We start from the raw sequence: 20,883 nt of genomic DNA, 5'->3' as shown, positions 1-20,883 counted from the left end.
AGTAAATCAGGTCAGATTATAGATCTAAATCTGAAATCTAAAACCATAAAGCTTTCAAGGGAAAATATAGAAGAATACCTTTGTGACTTGGGAATAGGCAAGTTTTAGGTAGGATATGGAAAGCAATAGTCATAGAAGAAAAATTTGAGTCCTGGCCAGTATGGCTCAATTTGTCTGAGTGACATCCCATAAACTGAAAGGTTACCAGTTCAATTCTTGGTTAGGGTACATGATTGGGTTGTGGAGTTGAACGCCGGCCAGGGCACATGCAAGAATGGCTGAAACTAAAAAGACTGACAATACTAAGCACTGGTGGGTATGCAGAGCAAGCAGAACCCTCATATGCTGGCAGAAAAGTATAATACAGTACTTTTCTGGAAGGAGATTTGGCCATTACTTTAAAGTATATACCTATCCTATGACCCAGCAATTCTACTATTATTTACCCAACAAGAATGAAAACATATATCCAAAGAAGGACTTACACAAGAACGTTCATAGCCAAACACTGGAACTAACTCAAGTGTCTGTCAACAAGAGCATGGTTATTCAAACTATGATACATTCATACAAAATAATACTACTCAGTGATTACAAAGGAATAAACTTTTGACATACTCAGCTATGTTCGAAACCTGTATGCTGGATGAGATCAGAGTCTATACTGTACAATTGCATTTAAATAAAGTTTAATGACAGAAAAGACAAATCTCCCCTCCGGCGGGAAAAAAATTGAGCAGTGTTTGCCTCTGGAAGGCCAGAGCTAGAACTGACTGGGAAAGTGTGCGAGGGAAACTCCTGGACTGGCGGTAAAGTGCCACATCTCAAGGGAGGTTTACATTGCACAGCATTTATCAAAGTGCTGTAAATGGCTCACTTAAGATTTGCATATTTTGCTCTATGTAAAATTTCCCGGAGCAGAAAAATAAAAGGCCATATAAACCGGTACTGATCTCTAGTTAAGGAATATACATGTGAAGTATTTAGAGGGAAGATTACTGGTGACTGCAATTTACTTCCATGGGTGGCGGAATAGGTAGAGATATTTGATGAAATAAGTATGATAAAATATTAATAATAAAATCTAGGTAGTGGACGAATGGGTGCTTACTATAATCTTTAAAACTTTAAGTTTCAACATATTCAAAATGAAATGTTGGGTGGGGAAAGGCAGGGAGACGTGAAAGGTGTGAGGAAATCCCAGACAGTGTTCAATGGGTGGGGCATGGGGTAGTTTGGCAAAAGACGAAGCAGAAGAGGCGATCAGAAGCGCGATTGTGAAGTAAGTTTCATGTCATACAAAGGGGTTTGTATTTTATCCCATGAAGCACTGTTGTGCAACCATGTATTTTCATTGCTAGTATCTTTAGTCATGCCCTCATTGATTTTCATCTGGGTTTTTGCAATGTATTTATTTAATCAAAATGGGTTGAACTGAGTCAGATATAAAAGAGGTACTTATATTTCCTTTTACTTTACATAATTTTTCCTGCTTTAATGCCAAGCTTTGAGATTTTTGCACCTAAATAGAAATGGCTATTTGAATGCATTTCTAATAGACAGTAGTTTCAAAGTTGTATTTTCATTTCTACCCTTAGGGCCTTAGTTTGCATTTTCCTGCAAAGAAGCAAGAAGATTTCATAAGTGAGCTTTACAAATGGACAGTTAAAATAGCTTTTTTATTTTTCTTGGTATAAAATATTCAAACAAATGTTGAATACATATTACAGTAAGCACTAGGGAGTTGCATAGATTATGTAATTACAAAGAACAGTCCCTGCTTCCAAAGTCTTGACACTCAAAAATTCCTGTATTTTACAAAGCAAATGTAATTTTTGAAATGTATGCTTCATGCATCATTAGCTGGACAGACATATGCTTGCTATATTCTGTGAGTTTCCTCCTTCAATTCTTCTATACACATTTGATAATAAGATAGCTATTTGCAAAGGTGTAATGTAGATGATATCATCAGTTTGGGCACACTAAATGTTTACCATCTATGGAGATAAGGCAATAGAGACTGAGTGAACCTAATGTTTCCCAACAGCTTCCTCCAAAATGCAAACTTGCCTCTGCAAGAAGCTTGCTAAAAAAATAATTCTCAAAACAATATTAATTAGGCACCAGACCATTTCTCCCTCTGAAGAAAATTTGGCTGGTTCATTTCTTTTTCCTTCTTTCTTTATTTCCTTATTAGTTCTCACAAGACGTGTTTCCACTTGGATGATTTTTAAAATATGGACATCCCTCAAGAGCTTAAACTTTCTAAGCTTACTGAGTAAAACATCAATTTGTTCATGAAAACTCTTTTGGTTTTTGCCAAACCTTGTATTCTTAGAGTTTTATGTAGTGCCTGGCATAAAATATATAGCTAATAAATCAATAAATAGTAACCATGATATCAGAATACTAGAAAATGCAAATAATGACTATGCAGCTAGATATTAAACCAAACAACTTATAATACCTTTTTAGCACCAAATCACAAAACATTAGACACCCATGCATGTATCAAATTGACTTTTCATTAAACTATAGGATACACATTTTGCCTGTGAAACAATTATTACAAAAATTGTTTTACTTTAACTTTGGTGAAGAAAAGGAAGCATGATATCCTAGTTAGTAAGTTCAACAATTCTAGTAACAGACTGTTTCTATTCACAGGAACTTGGTACATTGAAAATCTCTACCGACAGCTGTTTCTATGACTGGTATACCATGGTAATGAATATTAATTAAAGATAAGTTTAAAAACAGAGTTGAGCTCCAGGCAAAAGGTTAAACCCATGAACTTTGTATTTGGAGCCTTCCCTTTGTATTTTCCCCTTTCTCTTGCACTTCAGAGAACCATGCATCCTTGGCTTTTTCATCTTAACACAATGTCCCTGTTTGTCTGGTTATCCCTCCTCCTCCATGGGCCTGGGTGTTTCAAGGGATATTGTCCCTACCTCTAGCTCCAGGGCCTGAATTCTGATTGATCTAAGACAATTATAGTATTCTTCTTCCCTGTCCAGAGGCTGATTTACACATAATTTTTGTTTGTGACATAATTCACGCCAAAGTGATATGATGGGGAAGTTCACCTGGGGGCTTCCCGGAAAGGCTGAACAAGCCTGAAGTGACGCGAAGGCAGAGACAGTGCCATCTTCCACTGGATGTTGTGTGGTATCTGGAGTTGGCCCCTGGAATTGTTACACCCTTCTCTCTACTAGGCTGGAGATGAAGTAAACGTGTAGAGAAAGGCAAAGTTTCTTGCTACTTGCTGCGAAAAGCAACTTATCAAATAACTTTTCCTCTAAGTATTGGATGTTCTCACATTCTCCTTTGGAACCAAAAAGCCCCTCACCAGGAACCACATAAATGACTGTGTATAGCGTTCTTCCCTCTACACCACCACTTCTTTTAGCTCATTATTCATGAAAGCTCCCAGTATTGACTTCCTTTATCTTAGCTACATTCTAGGGGGAAATCTATCTGACACTAATTTTACTAATATGTTTCAGGGGAAAAAAACTAATCTGATACTGGAGGATCATAAGGTGAGCGTGACTGGACCCTCAGAGCACCCATAATTTCAGTGCAGAACTTGTTAAGGGAAAGAAAACTTGATGGGTTAAACTTTAAGAAATGTGACAAAACGAAGAGAAGTTCAGATAAGGTGGGGGAAAATCTGAAGTTGGCTGGGAACGAGGTTTTTCTGAGGTCGGCCTAAATTATATCGACATACTTATTCTGTTAGGTGGTTTTTATCCACTCTAAGTCTTAGACGGCTGATTATGTCTGAGTGACAGGCTTAGGAATATAATTAACCAAGATGCTTGACATCCTAGTCTGGGAGATGAGAATTTAATGTGTATGTGTTTAATAATTAACATAAAACCTTAAAGTCTTTTTGTTAGAGCTAAACATAGATGGAATCGTTCACATTAGAAAGGAAAAAAATTTTAAACAAAGAAATATCTCAGCACCATATCTGGTATAGAACCCCCTTAGAACTGACTGTGAACAGTAAGGCTTTCCTGATGGTCTGTGATTAGTCACTTTCTACAAGGCCAGTAAATGGGAGGATTTCAATCAGACGGGGCCAGCTCGCACCGGGTCACATGACGGGCTCTCAAAAAACACAATTGGCGCCACTTAATAGGTTGGTGGTTAATGTTGCTGTCTGAGTGAGGAGAACGTGTGACTGGGGATCAATTTCACATCATCACAACTGACGATTTCTCATTTCACATCAGATTCTTCAGGGGATAGTTTGAAAAGCTCAGGTTAAGTGACGGAGAAGCTGAGAAATGCTTTTGTGAGCATTTATGATGAAAGGGGCTATTTTATAGCTAAGATTTAAAAAATAAAGAAAGAAAAACCAATCCTTTTTTCATGGGATATTCCAGGCATCTCTTACTAATGAGGCAAATGGGAAAATATTTTCAGACCCAGTCCTAATAGCTCAGTTATTCCCCCAGGTACAGAGAACAATGAAAATGGGATTATGGTTCACTGAGACCCACTACCCAGCACAGTATCTGGTACAGAGGAAACGTCCAGTTGCTATTTACTGAACTTCTGTGTGGTTGGAAGACTGAAATGAAAGGGTCAGTTTTCCTTTACCAGCAACCATTGCCAGGTCCCTTAAGGAGTTTCCTCATTCATTTGCTACAGTTCCTTATATGGTTCATAAAGATCAGAAAAATAATATAAAGAGTTGCCTTCTATTGAGCACTGATATAGGGTAGGTACTATTTGGATACAAAGATCAATAAAACAGGGCTGCTGTTGTTGAAGACTAAAGAGTTACAAAACAATAGTCAAGATATGAACAAGTTGCTTTGGGAGCCCAAAGCAGAAAGTAATCAAATGCACGGGGGGGGGGGGGAGGCATATATATCTCCATGAGGGTCTCACAGCTTTACTGTCGAGGAACTGCTGTTGAGATGCCTACTGTGTGCTGGTGGAAAGAAAAGGGAAGCTAACACATAAACAGGAAAGCAGAGGGGGAAGCCTGCTTGAAGATTCCCTGTATTTGTAGAATAAGGTGCCTCTGGTCTCCACAGAGACATGGCAGGGAGGGATGGGTGGCAGGAGGAAAACCGAAAGCTGGAATGAGCCATCAAAATTTCAAGGAGAGGGACTGACCTGATCCAAGCACGTGTTTTGGAAAGTGTTTCATGGGAAGAATGAAGTAGTGGAGAGTGATTAGAAGTAGAAGAGCCTGTTAGGAGGTCAATGGCTATTCCGAGGGATGGCGACTCTCTGTAGTAAAACCATTTCCAACGAGAAGGAAGAATATACAGAACCTAGAGAATTTTCACAACCTGGAGGGAGAAAGGGGGAAGTTGAGGATTAGTCCTAGGGTTATAGTACAAACCCCCAAGGAGACATACAAGGGATTTCTCCCATAAAAATTCCCATCTTTACGTACTGGAGAGAGAAGAGCAGTATGAAGGTAATTTATTAATAATTTATTAATAGTAATAGGTAGCAGATTCTAGGCTTGCAACAGTACAGAGAACTGAAGGAAAGACCCTTACTGAGCTCACAGAGTGAATAATAGTAAATAAAACATTCTCTGAAACTCAGCATGTATAGTGACTATTTAATATTATTAATCTTATAGGTGTTATGAATAATAATAAATAGTAACTGTTTAAAATAAACATCAGCTACACACAAGAAGCAAGAAGAAATATAATAATTTAAATTATGCTTTTAGGTCTTCATTAAGAATTTTCCTTTTTGGTTTTCAATTCTTACCTTGAGTTTTTTAATCCTCTCATATTTAACCCCAAACTCATGTCAATGAGTATTACTAGTTATATTTAAAATGCAAAGGAAATTGTTTTTTTTAAGATTTATTTATTCATTTATCTTTAGAAGGGAAAGGAAGGAGAGAAAAGGAGAGAAATATCAATGTATGGTCGCCTCTTGTGAGTCCCCTGCTGGGACCTGGCCTGCAACCCAGGCATGTGCCCTGACTGGGAATCGAACCGCAATCGTGTGGTTCGCAGGCTCATGCTCAATCCACTGAGCTACACCAGCCAGGTAAAACGCAAAGGAAATTGTTAAGTCATCTGTTTTCACTTTTTATGCTGAGTTGGTCTAGACAGAACGAATTTATTTTAACTGGGCTTTCAGCTGGCCGCCCTTATGCTCTTAGAAATGTGATTTCTCAGTTGAGGATATAGTACTCTAGGATTGTCATTGTTAGGAACAACTCTTAGGTTTTACTTGTCTAGTATTATTAATAGAAATAATACTAGATAATACTAGCATACACATATGGTACATTATGGTTTTTAAATGCTTTTAAAAACCCTTATTTGATTCATAGTGGACATTTGATATAGACAGGGCTGATAGAATTAAGTCCTTACAATTTAACCTCTTTATTGAAAATATAACACACACATAGTAAAGTACACAAAACACACTCTGCTCATGGAATGAACATAGTCACCTGTGTAAACACCTTCAAGCCAAGAACCAGTGTCAGATCTCAAAGCCCCTCATGTCCCCCCCAACTACACCCCGGCTGCTACCCTAGAGGTAACCACTTTAATGACCATGACGTCTTCGTTTTTCTTTACAGTTTCCCACGCCCATATGCACCACTGCACACTGTAATTTCGGTTTGTTTATTTAACACGATTTGAATAGAAATGTACTCTGTCTATTCTTTTTGGCTGCATTCTTGCACTCAAGACAGTGTTTTTGAGACTTACAAATGTTTCGCTACAGTTCCTTAATTTTCTTTGCAATGGACTATTTACATTGAATGAATATACCAGAATCTATTTATCCATTAATTATTGATGGAGATTTGGATTGTTTCCAGGTTTTGGTTAATGCAAATAATGCCTTTCTGACCCTTCTCCCACATGTGTCCTGGAGTGCACATGTGCACAAGTTAGGGTGGGTATACCTGGAAGTGAAATTATTGAGTCACAGAATATGCACTAACTACAGGCTATGAAATTGTTTTCATTCGGTTATGCCAATGTACACCCCCATCCACAGCATACGAGAGTTCTTGTCCTGGCTACTCACTAGCACATTGCCACTGCTGGTCTTTAATTTTATCCTTTCTGGTGGCTGTGGAGTATGCTGTCCCTTTAATTTCCATTTTCTTGATTACTACCAATCGGATTAAGAACTTTTTCATGTGTTTATTCACTATTTGGAAATTTTTTTGGAGGAATCTGTTGAAATCCCTTGCCTATTTTTCTATTGGGTTATCTTTTTCTCATTAATTGGTAAGTGTTCTTTATATGTTTTGGTTATGTCATTTGTTGATTATTTACCCTATATTACAGAGATTTTTTTCTGGTGTATGGCTTGATTTTCACCTACTTCATGTTGCCTTCTGATGAACAATTCTTAATCTAATATGATCCAAATTATCAATGTTTTCCTTTATGTTTATTTTCTGGTTTTTGTCACATAAAAACTCTTGGCCTACCTTCAAAAACATAAAGCTGTGACCTTTTCCAAATGCAGCAACAGAGTCACAGAGAGATGGGGTAGTTTGACAACCTTGAATCCGGGTATGTTGACACTAAATTATGTGTTATTTGCATTACACAATGCTAATGTCTATTTTTTATGCAAAATTATTTTAATTTATTTTAGCCACTGTTCTTTCCTTATGGTTTAAGGTGGTACAAAGTTTTAAATGTATGAAGGAACAGGAGATGATATTTAGGAATAAGCAAAGTTTATAAAGCACTCAGTTGTCCCTTCAGGCCCTCAGCTGGGGGCTGAGATGGGGCATTTTGCAGAAGTTTACAGCTTTGACACCCATACAGCCTTTTCACAGCTCATCAATATTCCCACATTTCCTATGGACTCATTTCTGTCCTACATACCCAAGGCCAGGCAAAATGCCACACAATAAGAAATTTAAGTTTGTGGAGAGTGAATATGCGGAGCCAATACATCCACTTTTTAAGTTTTTTTTATAATAGTAAAGAACGTGGAAAGTTATGGAGAAGCATATATATGCCCAATTGAATACAGGCCTCCCCAGCTTTCTATAGGGTTATACAGCTCCATATGATACCACTTGCGCTGAATAACGGTTCGGCCAGATTTGAGAGTCAGAGTTCCTGTAAACACTCCAGCAACTTCCCCTAAACAGTTCTAAAATCTCTAGTAGAACCTCTACTCGCTCACTAGGAGCCGTGGACTGGTACAAATCAACTCTAGCACAACCCAAACACTATATTTTATAACTTCTTCTTTTCACACATAATTTTAAAGTTGCGAAACTTGCAATAGCGCATGAATCTTCCACATACCCTTTACTCAGACTCACCACACACTGCCCTATTTGCTCTATCATTCTATCTATGCTGCATATGTTTTTTTCCTGAAAGACGCAAGTGTAAATTGGAGGCATCATGCCCCATTCCTCCTAAACACTTTATTCTGTATTTCCTGCTCTCCAAAATGAATTATTCCCCATTTAATTAAATTTTTCCCATTTAATTAGTTGGCTTTCTACTGTAAGGTAAAGCTCTCATGTATGTACAAGGGGAGGCCCCCCAAAAAACACTGAAATTTATTTGGAAAACATTGTGTATTTGTTCTTACATATTTAAACTTCAGTCACCTTCAAAGTACTCTCCATTTGATGCAATACATCTATTGAGACATTTTCCCATTGCTCAAAACAGTTTTTGAATCCGTCGATTTTGATGCCTTCTAGTGCTTCCACCGTTTTTTGTTTCACGTCTTCCACATTGGCAAAAAATTTCCTTTCAAAGACTGTTTTCATCCAGGGAAACAAAAAGTCACTTGGGGTGAGATCGGGTAAAGAGGGAGGGTGGGGCATGGGGATCATGCTGGTTTTGGTCAACAATTGCTAAATACTCAGTGAGGTGTGGGCAGATGTGCACACAAATCACCAGTCATGAAATGGGAAAACGCATTGAAAGAATCCTAAGAAAAATTTACTGAAGCTGAATGCAGCCTCTCACAACAACACCAGTTGGTACACTGATATAGATGGATCCCCAGAATACTCATTTAGCTGGGGAAGCCTATATTACATGGCAGACCCCACCCCCAGAAGATAATTCTGCTTTTTGTGGAGTCCCCCCTCATATGTATATATGTTAGTCAGTACAGGCTCATGGATGGGTTATAACCCATCATTACTATTATTGGTTTTAATTATTATTTTAATATTTATTGATATAATTATATTATTTTTAATAATTATTTTAATTATTGATGTAACTTCAATCAATCCATGCTGAGAAGATAATTCCCAGAGCAAATCATAAAATGGCTACAACAAATACTTTGAGAGAAGGTTTTTTAAATATTGTTTCTCCAATATTAGGATGAGCATTAAATTTAATATGACATCCTTTCTCCAACTAGGATGAGCATTAAATTTAATATGACATCCTTTCAAAAGTGAGGTATAGATTCCAAATTAATTTCCACTCTCTTGGTTTAACTCTTACTCCATATCCCTGGTTTGCACTAAGTGTAACAATGGCATCTAGAACTTCTGAAAAAGGCTGACAATTCTGGAGGACAAGCTTTAATCACAGGGTTCTATCTGCTGTCATGAGTAATCCTCAGGATGTAGCTTTCCTTTACACAATACCTGCCACTGAAATCACGTGCTTTAACTGTGTCAGTATTCTTTATACCTGGGATGAAAAGACACTCTCTTATCAAGGGCCTGGAGTACTATATTGTGAGGAATAGTAAGACTGCACTCATTATGAGTAGCAAAGAGCTTCTAAGAATGATCAGACATTTCTGCAGTTGGGTATGGATGGTTTTATGTAGCCTAAAAGCTATGCATAGGCTGTGCTCACCCTAAAACCATTATGTAGTTGGTGGGTTCTGGTATCGTCCCAGGTTCTTTGACCATCAGCCCATCTAGGCCAAATATGAACAATGCCCAATTCCAAGGATCTATTGGTGAGAAAGTCTTAGTGCACTCCCTCTCTCCCAGACCATGGAGAGTTATCAAAAACAAACAGGAGAACATAAAGGATTCTCATTTATATCCCTTTTGGTGAATTTTAATTTTAAATGGAAAAGATTAAAATTACACAGCTAAACTTAAAAACTTAAAAGAATTTATGAAGTTGCTACAAATATCCAACATCATACACAAGTACGAAACAAACCGTTTTTGAAAAGAGGCTTGAGAGGACAATACTTTCTCTTAAAGGAAGGCGAAAAAAACCTCCTGACATAATTTTATAAAACACCACACCAAATATTTTAGGCATTCATGAGAACTAGTTCTGGAAGCTTGTGTAAAGAAAAGACATATTCTTTTCCAGCACCCACATAGCTGTTAACTGCTCTCCCAACGGTCTCCAGAGTTCACATAATTGGCCCCAACATTTTCAAGTGCTTTAGCCAAGTCCCTGGAGTGAAATACTTGCCATTTCAATGTGCTTTGCTTCTTTCAGTGATGTCTCTTTTTAAATATCTTACTTACTTCTATATCTAATAATTAATCTTAATGATTCATGAATCACTGATTTTTTTGTCTCTTTAGGATGAATATACAGTCTTAGAGCAAAAATGAGTTCATTAGATTTAGGATATGCTAGATTACTAAATTTGAGTCTGATTTGTTGCTAAATCAAGGATCTTTATGTTGGTATCTGTGGATGACAGGAAGGAAAATATTTTTCTATACACTTGAAGATGAGAAAGAGTTAGTAGTAATTAGTGGCACATCAAGTCTCCCTTTAGGTAATCAGCTAACATTTAAAATATAAATAATTCAGCCCTGGCTGGCATAGCTCAGTGGATTGAGCATGGGCCTGTGACCCACATGATTGCGGTTCGATTCCCAGTCGGGGCACAGGCCTGGGTTGCAGGCCAGTTCCCAGCAGGGGACTCACAAGAGGCAACCATACATTGATATTTCTCTCCTTCTCTCTCCTTCCCTTCCCCTCTAAAGATAAATAAATAAATAAATAAAAATCTTTGAAAAAAAAGTATAAATAATTCAGTAAGGCAACTTTTGAATCCCATATATAGTTTCTAAGTACCCATGCTGTGTGTTGTGCAGGTTACAGAGGCCATAGAGATTAATAAGGCAGAATCCCTGCCCTGAAGAACTTACACCCTCACCAAGAAGGTAGGCACACACGTATAATTCCTATTTTTCTGTGATACTTGAGTAATACTCGAGTAATAATTTAGTAATAATGATGACTAAATAGACATGCTCCTATCCCAAAAGAAGCATGGTTTTTGACCTTAATGTAAGAGAAACCACAGTCTCGTCCATCCAGCTGAAGTAGAAACGGACAAGCACTCGAGGGTTTACACCTGGCACACCAACAGCCATGCTTCATGCACAGTATTTCACAGTGTGCGGAATATCACTCCGTTGGTTTATCCTGATCCCATTTTACACATAAAGGAATTTAATCTCATAAAGACAATACTATATTTCTTTAATGCCACATAGCTAGTGAGAGTTAGAACTGGGACTCAATCTCAAATATTTGTATTCCAAGTTCCATTCCACCACATATCCAATTAATTTTTTCTGTATTTGTGTAAGCATCTTAAGATCCAGGAAGGCCTCACGTGCAGAGGTATGCAATTCAGTAACCCCATCTCCTAATTTTTTATGTGCCTTCTTGAAACAATAGAAATGACTTCATGAAGTATTTCTGACAGTAACTGACAGTTACCAGCCAGTCATTCTCAAGGTCCGCTGAAGAGAGGAAGAGAAAGAAATGTCAAAGAGAAGATTAGACGTCAGACTCTAGCTATTAAACATTGCAGACAATAGGCTACTGGTCATAGTTGTGCAATCCACTCTAAGGGTATCTATAAACAGGACAAAGTCTCATCTGCTCAGAGTCAAGTTTTTAAACATCATTCCACCTGAAGGTCAGAGATCCAGTCATTTCAAAATCCCTGTAATTACCTGATGTGGGGAAAATGGCAATGAAAGCAAAGTGGCAGCAAACATTGAGTGTCCAGGTTGAGGGTCAATAATGAACAGAGTGATTTTTACTTTGTGAGCTTCTAAAATAGAGACTCTTATCTCAGTTTTTTAATTTGTTTTGCTGTTAAATTCTAGAGTTGGAGACTTGTGACATTTAGCCCAGACTCTTCTATGTTTTAACAGCCAACATTCCCCCCGAGGAAGACAACTTTAAACTTCAAAGACAAAAGGAGAGAGTGTTCAGCTATGAAAATTTCACTAGCATCCCTTATCATCAAGGATACACAGCAAGCCTGCTGTATTTAGAATCTATGTAAAACACCATGGAGAACACAGAGAACAAAGGCACAACACTTGTCATCAAGCCAAGTGTAGCAATTTTACTTATTGGGATCAAGTTTGATTTGTCGAATGGCAAGGAATCTCTGTCGTGCATTTGCCGTTCTAACTAAAACTCCCTAGAGTCGTCATTTCTTTGAATCTCAGCCCTAGTGCACTTCCAGACAGCCTTGTGGTTTTCAGGTGATTTGTATAACCTCTGCAGACAGTGGAGAAAATGCCTGGCAATCAGATGCCTTGAACAAATACAATTTACAGATCAACTCGGGGAAGAAGCCCTAAAGCAACTCTGAGGGAAAGGACTATTAAATCCCCCTAAACCCTACACTCCCTGCTACGTATGGGCACTTGACAAATATTTGTTGACTAAATGAAGGTACTATGTTAGGTATGGAGCCTGAAAAGGCGAGGAACACATGATTCCTCCTCTATGGAGGCTCATCTCTCATGAGGGACAGGAACAAGTGACAAGTGACAAGTGCCTGTGCTGGATCCCTGAACCGCTTCCAACTTGACCAGAAGTCATAGGCACTGCAGTAAAGGTGGTCATGAGCCCCTGAACTTTGTTCATGTGATCCCTGTCCGTTCTTCTTACAGTTGTCAGCCTTGAACCTCTTTACACATCAATGCACCTCATTCTTGACCCAGATAGCTTTACATCATGGACCTGCCTATCGGTGTCTAGCTTGACTGGGACTGGTAACCTCAGCTAGAACTGCTTACCTTGGCACTGCCCCTGCAAATCTTTAGGAGAAAGCACAGACTCTTTTTTAAAAATTATTGATTTCTAGATTGAAAGAGGAAGAGAGGGAGAGAGAGGGGAAAATTATACTAATTTGTTGTTCCACTTATTTGTGCATTCATTGATTGATTCTTGTGTGTGCCCTAACAAGCGAATGAATCCACAACTTTGGCATAAGGAATGATACTCGAACCAACTGAGCCAGGGTACAAGCACAGACTCTAAATTATCTAGGCCCTCTGTATTAGAGGTGTGGCTTTGCTACTTATTAGCTCTTTGTGATGATCTTGGACATATGCCACAACTCTTTTGTCTGTGCCTCAGTTTCCTAAACTTTTCACAAGGCTTCTGAAGACTTTCAGGAGAACTGTTTTAGCAGAGTTGATGGAGCAGAACTGGGTTTAAAAGTGACAGCTTGGGAACAAAGGAAGAAAATAGATGGGCTGTTAAGATGGGGATGGTGACTGAAACTTTATGGAAGGATGGCTGATGGGGAACACAGTGAAGACTGGGAAAGATGAGATCGTGCATGGACTTGGAGCCTCATCTGGATGGGAAGTCAGTCCCTTTCTCCTCAGAGATCCATATTCGTGGAGAAGGACAGCGTAGTGAAGGAAGCCCACATGTCCTCTCTGTGTTCTCAGTAGAGTAGGTAGGTACAAGTACTGATCTAGTTGAAGGAGTCCAGGGGCCTCTAAGGGGCACAAGAATCATGAATAACCCAGGCCCTCCCCTTGCACTCTTTCCTGCCACATTGTTGAATGACCCGTGACAGACACTGCATTTCCCTTGCCTTCCCTTAATTAGCTTGTGGTTGGTTGTTTTTGCTGGCATCATGCATGAGATACAGAAGGTTTCCCACTCTTTAAAGTGTTCTCATTTCCTCCTGGCTATTATGAAATGTATTTAACATTCTATGAAAAAATGTAAAAAGTCCAAAAGAGGATACAACAACTGTAAGCAAAACAACAAATGAATAAATAAACAAACAAAAAAACCCAACCAAACAAGATATAATAACAGCTCTTATCATAAAAATACTGAAACAAAGAACCCAAAATTCTGAAGTGTTTGGTGCATCCTTTTCTTAGATGACTGTTACATTTTCTAAGCATTATCCTAGAAAAATGAGGGGCATATTTCTACTGTTAATAATTGGCCCTCACTCTTCATTTACCCTATTTCAAGACAAAAAGAACATCTTTGTACAGTGTAAGTAACAATAGCATGGCTGTTGATGATAGCAGGAATAGAAGCATCCCCAGTTCTCCCAAACCGTAGGTCAGGGACTGAGCTTTCCAGGGACGATACTGAAATTTGTGGAATGTGATGAATTCCAGCCCACCACCTCAAAAGTGCTTCCCCAGCCCTCCATATTTCTGGAGAAATAAGTGGTCTGGGGGGTTTTCCTGGCTGTAGAGAAAGGTTGGTATGCAGATGCTTTGGCTTAATCCTCACAACTCTGTAAGGAAAAGAGCCGAGTACCACAGGCACCTTCGCTGGAAACTCAGGAGAACAGTGTGAGAAGGAGAAGCAAGGGGGCCCGCCGGGGTGGCACATTCGAAAGAACTGATCGGAATATCACTTTCCCCTGTAACATTTTTCACCCAAGGATCTCACACATTTTTGGCTCACAGAGAATTCCGTTATATGGATGAGCATAGGACAAGGCAGAAGCAGCCCCACTTACTCAGTCTGCTTAGTAAAGGCAGAGGTTTAATTATATCTTACATGTGATGTCTTTACAACTTTTTCCCCTAGGCAAGGGGCAGTGCATTTTTTTACTGTTTCCTACAGGATAGGCCCTATGTTATACATTTACAAAAGTTAACTTGATTAATATTATCAACAGCCTTCAAAGGGAGTGGCTATGGCCTCAGTTTTATAAATGAACGCACCAACTGGATGGGAAATCACTTTCCCGAGATCATCCAGCCAGAAGCAAGTAGAGCTGGAATTGGAGTCTAGACAGAGGGATGCAGTGCCCACGTTCTCTATCCTGTAACATGCCTTTAGCGGTGGACTCTTATTCTCACCCACGCCCCCAGACATGGTCTCATCTTTTCCCTTGGTTTAAAAAAAACCTTGCTTTTCAATAAATTTATACTTTAAAAGCACTTAAGGGGAGAGTCCCATAATTTGATTTGGAAAGGTAATTGCCACTGTTAGAAATGCCCATTCTGTATTAAATTTTATAGGTACAAACTACCACAAAATATACATGGAATAATGCTCTTTAAGGACAATTTGGAAATATATAGAGATTTATAATTTAGGATCCATTGAAGTCTAACTTCAATCTCAGTATTTAGTGAAAATTTATTAGTTGGCTTCAGTTTCAGACTTACACCTGGCTTTTGAAGGGCAGAATCGCTGAACGTCTCCTCCGTAACACACTGTTAGTAACACAAACACGGTATGCTACTGAGATTACTATATTAATACCTGAATGCTCACTTTCAAATATAAGCGCTTACAATGGTTATGTGTTATATATTTGTATGTTATTTATATCACATTGTACACTATATAAATATTTCTATGTCAGTGCTTATTATATAAGCATTCTAGAAAGTATGCAGAATATTTACTTGTGTGCTTTGTTGAAATTTTGTCAGTTGATGCATAAATGCATTTTGATGATTTGAGGATAAAGTGCTTCAATAATTAATTTGTAAAGTTACTAACTTTATGTACAAAAATGCCCCTCAATTATGTAGAACTTTCAAATAAAGGTCAACAATTACCATGAATATAGGTCCATAATCCCTCGTCTCATATGTCACTTGGAATTCAGAAATATTCAGATATTAGGAAGGTAATACATCACATACACCATATTTTTCAACTCCTCCCAGGTAGGGCAGTGGTGGACAAAGAAACAAAATAATGAAACACATTACTGTGTCATGAAATGTCTGAATATTGCCAGTAAACCTCATGTTAGACAGATTTTGTGGCCAAATTACTTGTGAAAATATTTTTGTTTCTCTGAGCTTCTGGATTTTTAATTGCAGATAAAAGGAAACATCAGCTAGATAGCTTTAGAAAGTATAACAAGTGTTACACAAACAAATGATCAAAAACATAAAAGTAATAATATAAGACAGAAAAGTTAATATAGGTATTGTTAACATCACACCGTGATGTTAATCTTAATGGAGTTATTTTGTGAACTGAAATTTATAACATTAAACAAAAACAACCCTTAGTTCTTTAATTCTATATAGGCCATCTTTCAAGAAATGAGGCTTCTTTCTATTTGAGGTTTCTTGATTCCTTATAAGGATGCATTAAAATATTTCAGTGTTACCATCTGTAAATCCCACAGGGATAAGGAGCTCTTAAAATACAGTAACATTTATGATGAAGATAAAGTACACGCAGTGAAGAAGATAATATGAGAGAAAGATAAGGTACTCAAAACATACCTTGTATTCACTACTCAAATCTCAAAACAACAGACTTTGTAAGAATGCTTTAATACGATACTTTCCTATGGTTTTGAGTCCATAGGTTCAAAAAATATACAAATTAAAATATTAACAAATATTGAAATAATTGTTATAGCTTGATAATTATGTAAAGATAAAGGATTTTTCAGGCCTAACCCAAGCTATCCATCATAGGTGCAAAACTTCTTCCAGAAAACATGTTCTGAAAAACATTTTCTGCTTTGCACATACAGGAAAAGCGAGTGATGTTATCGTATGCACCACTTGAAAGGAACATCTCTCTGATCACACGAATGTGGGCTCTAGAACATTCTAACAACAGACTGGGCTCAGAAATTATTGCTCTTGAACTGTAATATTAACCTTTGAACCTGTATCTCAATTTTAATAATTAAATTGTAATCATTAAAGAGTTTTTTAAAACAATACCACACCAGATTATTTTTGCATTCCAAAAATTCATTCTATAATGGTGATATAAGCTTTGGTCTCTCCAGCTATTGATTTTAACACTTGACCACTTGACCAAAATGTATATTTGGTGATATGTAAGTTTCAAATTATATAAATTATTATTACTATTTTATAAACTGAATAATAATGTGCATACAGGCTACATTATTCTTTTATTATTAGATTGATCACCTTTGCTGCCCAATTCAAATATCTTAAGTAGTCTAGTAGAAAATATAACTTTCAAATTTGGATTATAAAAAACAGTATCATGACAAATTTTGACAGATTGTTACCAAAAAGACAACTATTATTTATTGAATTCCTTTTATGCATCACGCACTGAGGTAGTACCTTCAACCAACAGCTCTGTGAGAAAGGTGGACTGTGATTCCAGTTTCACAGATGAGAAAATCGAACTTTAGAGAGATTTAAATGTTGAGTCTGAACCCAACTCTGTTTTAATTCAATTTTAAGGTTCTTTGCATTATATTTATTTTTTTTCAAAACAGAGTAAAGAGGAAAGGAAAATCTTGAAGGCCACAAGTATTGGCTTAAATTACTTTTATTATAATATTATTTTAAATATATAAAATATAAGATTAGGGTAAAACTCCTAATTATTATGGCTCTCAAATGACAATAAAACTGAAACACATTTACAAATCAAAGCCAAATTAAACTAAAATAATATAGATCCACAATATTAATGTGATGTTAATGTTTTGCTGAAATTAAATTTTCCATGTTGAATTAAGTAGTGGAAAGATGTGTTTGTGGGTTTCATTCTACTTGTTCTAAAGATTCATTTGCTTTCCCACCATGAACTTTGATGCACTGCTATTAACATTATAGTCAGCTTTTCTTCTTGATGTTTTATTATCATTTATTTGTCAGTAATTTTAATAATGCCCTGCAAAATAGAACCACTAGAACAATTTTGTAAAGTTTTACAGTTATATCTACACTAACGTTAACAAACTGTCATAGGTTGTTATACACAGAGGAACAACGTAAACACCACAGACTCCTGCTCTGAATCATGCATTCTCGGCTGGAGCAGTTTCTCTTGAGTTCAAGTCTATACACCATGCTTAACATAATGATTCAATTTTCCTACCGTTTTTCTCTATTCAAATTACTTGGAAATCTTTGTGCACCTTAGCACAATGTCATTTGGCTTACTATTAACCCAATCATAAAGGGAAATGCAAATTAGAGCACTGAAATCTCATGACAGTATATATAAGGTAATCATGCTGATAATTCAAGATACTTACTTTAATTATTTAAAATAATAAACAGAAAACACACACACACATTCACACACACAATTTTCTTTGAACTTCCAGATTCCTGAGACAACAAATATGGACAAATCATAGGTGCCCTTAGATGTTAATAAGTGTGATACAAAAAGTCCCCCACAAAACCTATTGTTGAATATGTTTGGGGAATCATTACCATATTAAAGGCCCTGAGAGAGCCTGTTAACTTTACTTCACTTGCTTCAAACTAGAATGTATTTTGGCGAATGCCACTCCAAATAACAATACATTTTGTTAAGTAGAATCTTAAAATTTAAAACCTTAAAATTTCAAAGGCTGATCATCTCAAAATATTGATTGAAAAATTGTTTTCAACTCAGATTAAGAAAAATTTTTAAAGGTCTTTAGAAATCAGTTACCTGTTCATACCATATTAAGCACATAGTAATAATACCTGTATTCAATTTAACTCTATTTTTAACAAAATAATATATTTTACTTTCAATATGGTCACTGTGCATAGCAGAATGTCTTGCATGCTCACTCATTAACACTCATTAAACGTCTGATATTTGGCTATTGACACAATTTCTCTGAGCTCCGACTCTAATTCACAAGCAGGGTTTTTGTTGACAATAACCAAGTCCACAGGGACCGAATCGTCTGAGCACAAATGACGAAGCCATAGTACTGTCACAAACCTCTAGCCCTGTTGCTTTTGAATAAATATGAATAAATATTTATGGTATATGCATGAGTAAGTGATTCAGGACATTTTAATTTATCAGAATAAATTAATTGATTCTGTACAATCGACAGAATTGGAAAGAACATGGGATATATTTTTAGTTCCTGTTTTCCCTTCTGATGAGACTATTGGTTTGATGCTTCGTGTTTTTAAAAAGATGTTTTCCTCTCCTTTGAGATTTTTATGAGTTCTTTTCAGTTGGGAAAAACTGCCGCCTCTGGTGCCACATAGGCCTGTCGAAGCTGCTTGTGGATTTTGGCCTCAGGGGCGTAGCCAGTATTGTGTATTTCTATGATAATTTTTCAAAGATATGTATGTTGCCTACAAAAATATGCCAGTGGGCTGAACCTTGGCAGGTAGCATTTTAGTAAGAGAATATATTTAGTTATATCTAAGTGTCTAAACAAGTAACACATAGGTGAGCTATTTTTAAAAACTGGGTGACAAACACATTTGCTGTTATTGCCACCTTTTAAATGTGTTTGGCTATAACTAAATATCAACTTTCAAATTTATTTTTTAAAAACACTTGAGAAGCACGAATTTGAGTTAGCCCTGCATTGGCTCACCTCATCATGAAAAACAAATAACTCCAGTCCTTCATTTGGAAAATTGGTGACACTGAGCTAAATTTGTTGGGTCAATATTAATGCATATTGACTTAGGTTCTTGGATTCAAATTTTGAGGGATAGTAGCGATTTGGGGTTTCTCATTACGGTCTCCCTTTTTTTCATTAATTCAGTGAGTTTAATAAGTGTGTACAGAGAGTATTTAGTGTTCCTACCTTTGTCCTGGAAGGATGCAATGACAGCATTGAAGGATTGGAGAGCACTAGCTTTGTTTAGTAGGTGACTGCAACTCAGAAGTGGAGAGCAAATAAATGCAACTCAACAGCATCGTAATATAAGTCCTTCGCTCCGAGGCATGGCCTCTGAACTAAGGAAGGGGACACACAGATTAATTAATCCACAAATTAAAAAAAAAAACAAAATGAATAAATAATAAGCATATTTGGAAGGTAGATTGGGGTAGTGGAAACCTCATGCTTTGAATCCAAGCCCTACCATTGTCAGCTAATCTCTTTTAGCCTATTGCCTCCCTTTGTAAAATCAGGATAACTAGAGCTACCTTGCAGGGCTGCTGTAAGAATTAGACACATACAAACTGCCCTATAAGTGGGCATTTAGATGATGAATACTATTTTTATGGTGAAGCCTCTGTTGGAGTTGCATAGCTAGTAATTACTGAGGGCCATACTCCAGCATGGAAAGGTTAGGTAGTCCAGGGCAGCCAAGAAAGACCTGGCCCTTGCAGAGGTAAGACCTGAGTGAGCAGTAAATTAAAAGTTAATTCACTAAGGAGTAACAAAGAGAATCTTAAAAGCAGCAAGAGAAAAGTAATTAGTTACCTACAGGGGTGTTCCCATAAGACTGTCAGCTGATTTCTCAAAAAAACTTTGCAGGCTAGAAGGGACTGGCAAGAAATATTCAAAGTGATGAAGGGCAAGGACCTACAACCTAGATTGCTCTATCCGGCAAAGCTGTCATTTAGAGCTGAAGGGCAGCATAAAGAGCTTTCCCGACAAGAAAAAAACTAAAGGAGTTCATCATCACCAAATCATTATTACGTGAAATGTTAAAAGGACTTATTTAAGAAAAAGAAGATCAAAACTAGAAACAATAAAATGGCAAAAAGTACATATCTACCAAGAATTGAATCTAAAAAACTAAGCAAACAAGAAGAACAGAGACAGAATCATAAATATAAGGAGCATTTTGATGGTTGCCAGGTGGGAGGGGGATGTGGGGTAATGGGCAAATAGATGAGGGGATTAAGAAGTACAAATAGGAAGTTACAGAACAGCCCTGGGGATGTAAAGTACAGTATAGGAAATGGAATAGCCAAAGCACTTATACGCATGACC

Source organism: Sturnira hondurensis, unplaced genomic scaffold (assembly GCF_014824575.4).
Source record: "Sturnira hondurensis isolate 20B ecotype Veracruz unplaced genomic scaffold, ASM1482457v3 Scaffold0021795, whole genome shotgun sequence".
Taxonomy (NCBI): Eukaryota; Metazoa; Chordata; class Mammalia; order Chiroptera; family Phyllostomidae; genus Sturnira; species Sturnira hondurensis.
Note: the sequence above shows the minus strand (reverse complement) of the source record.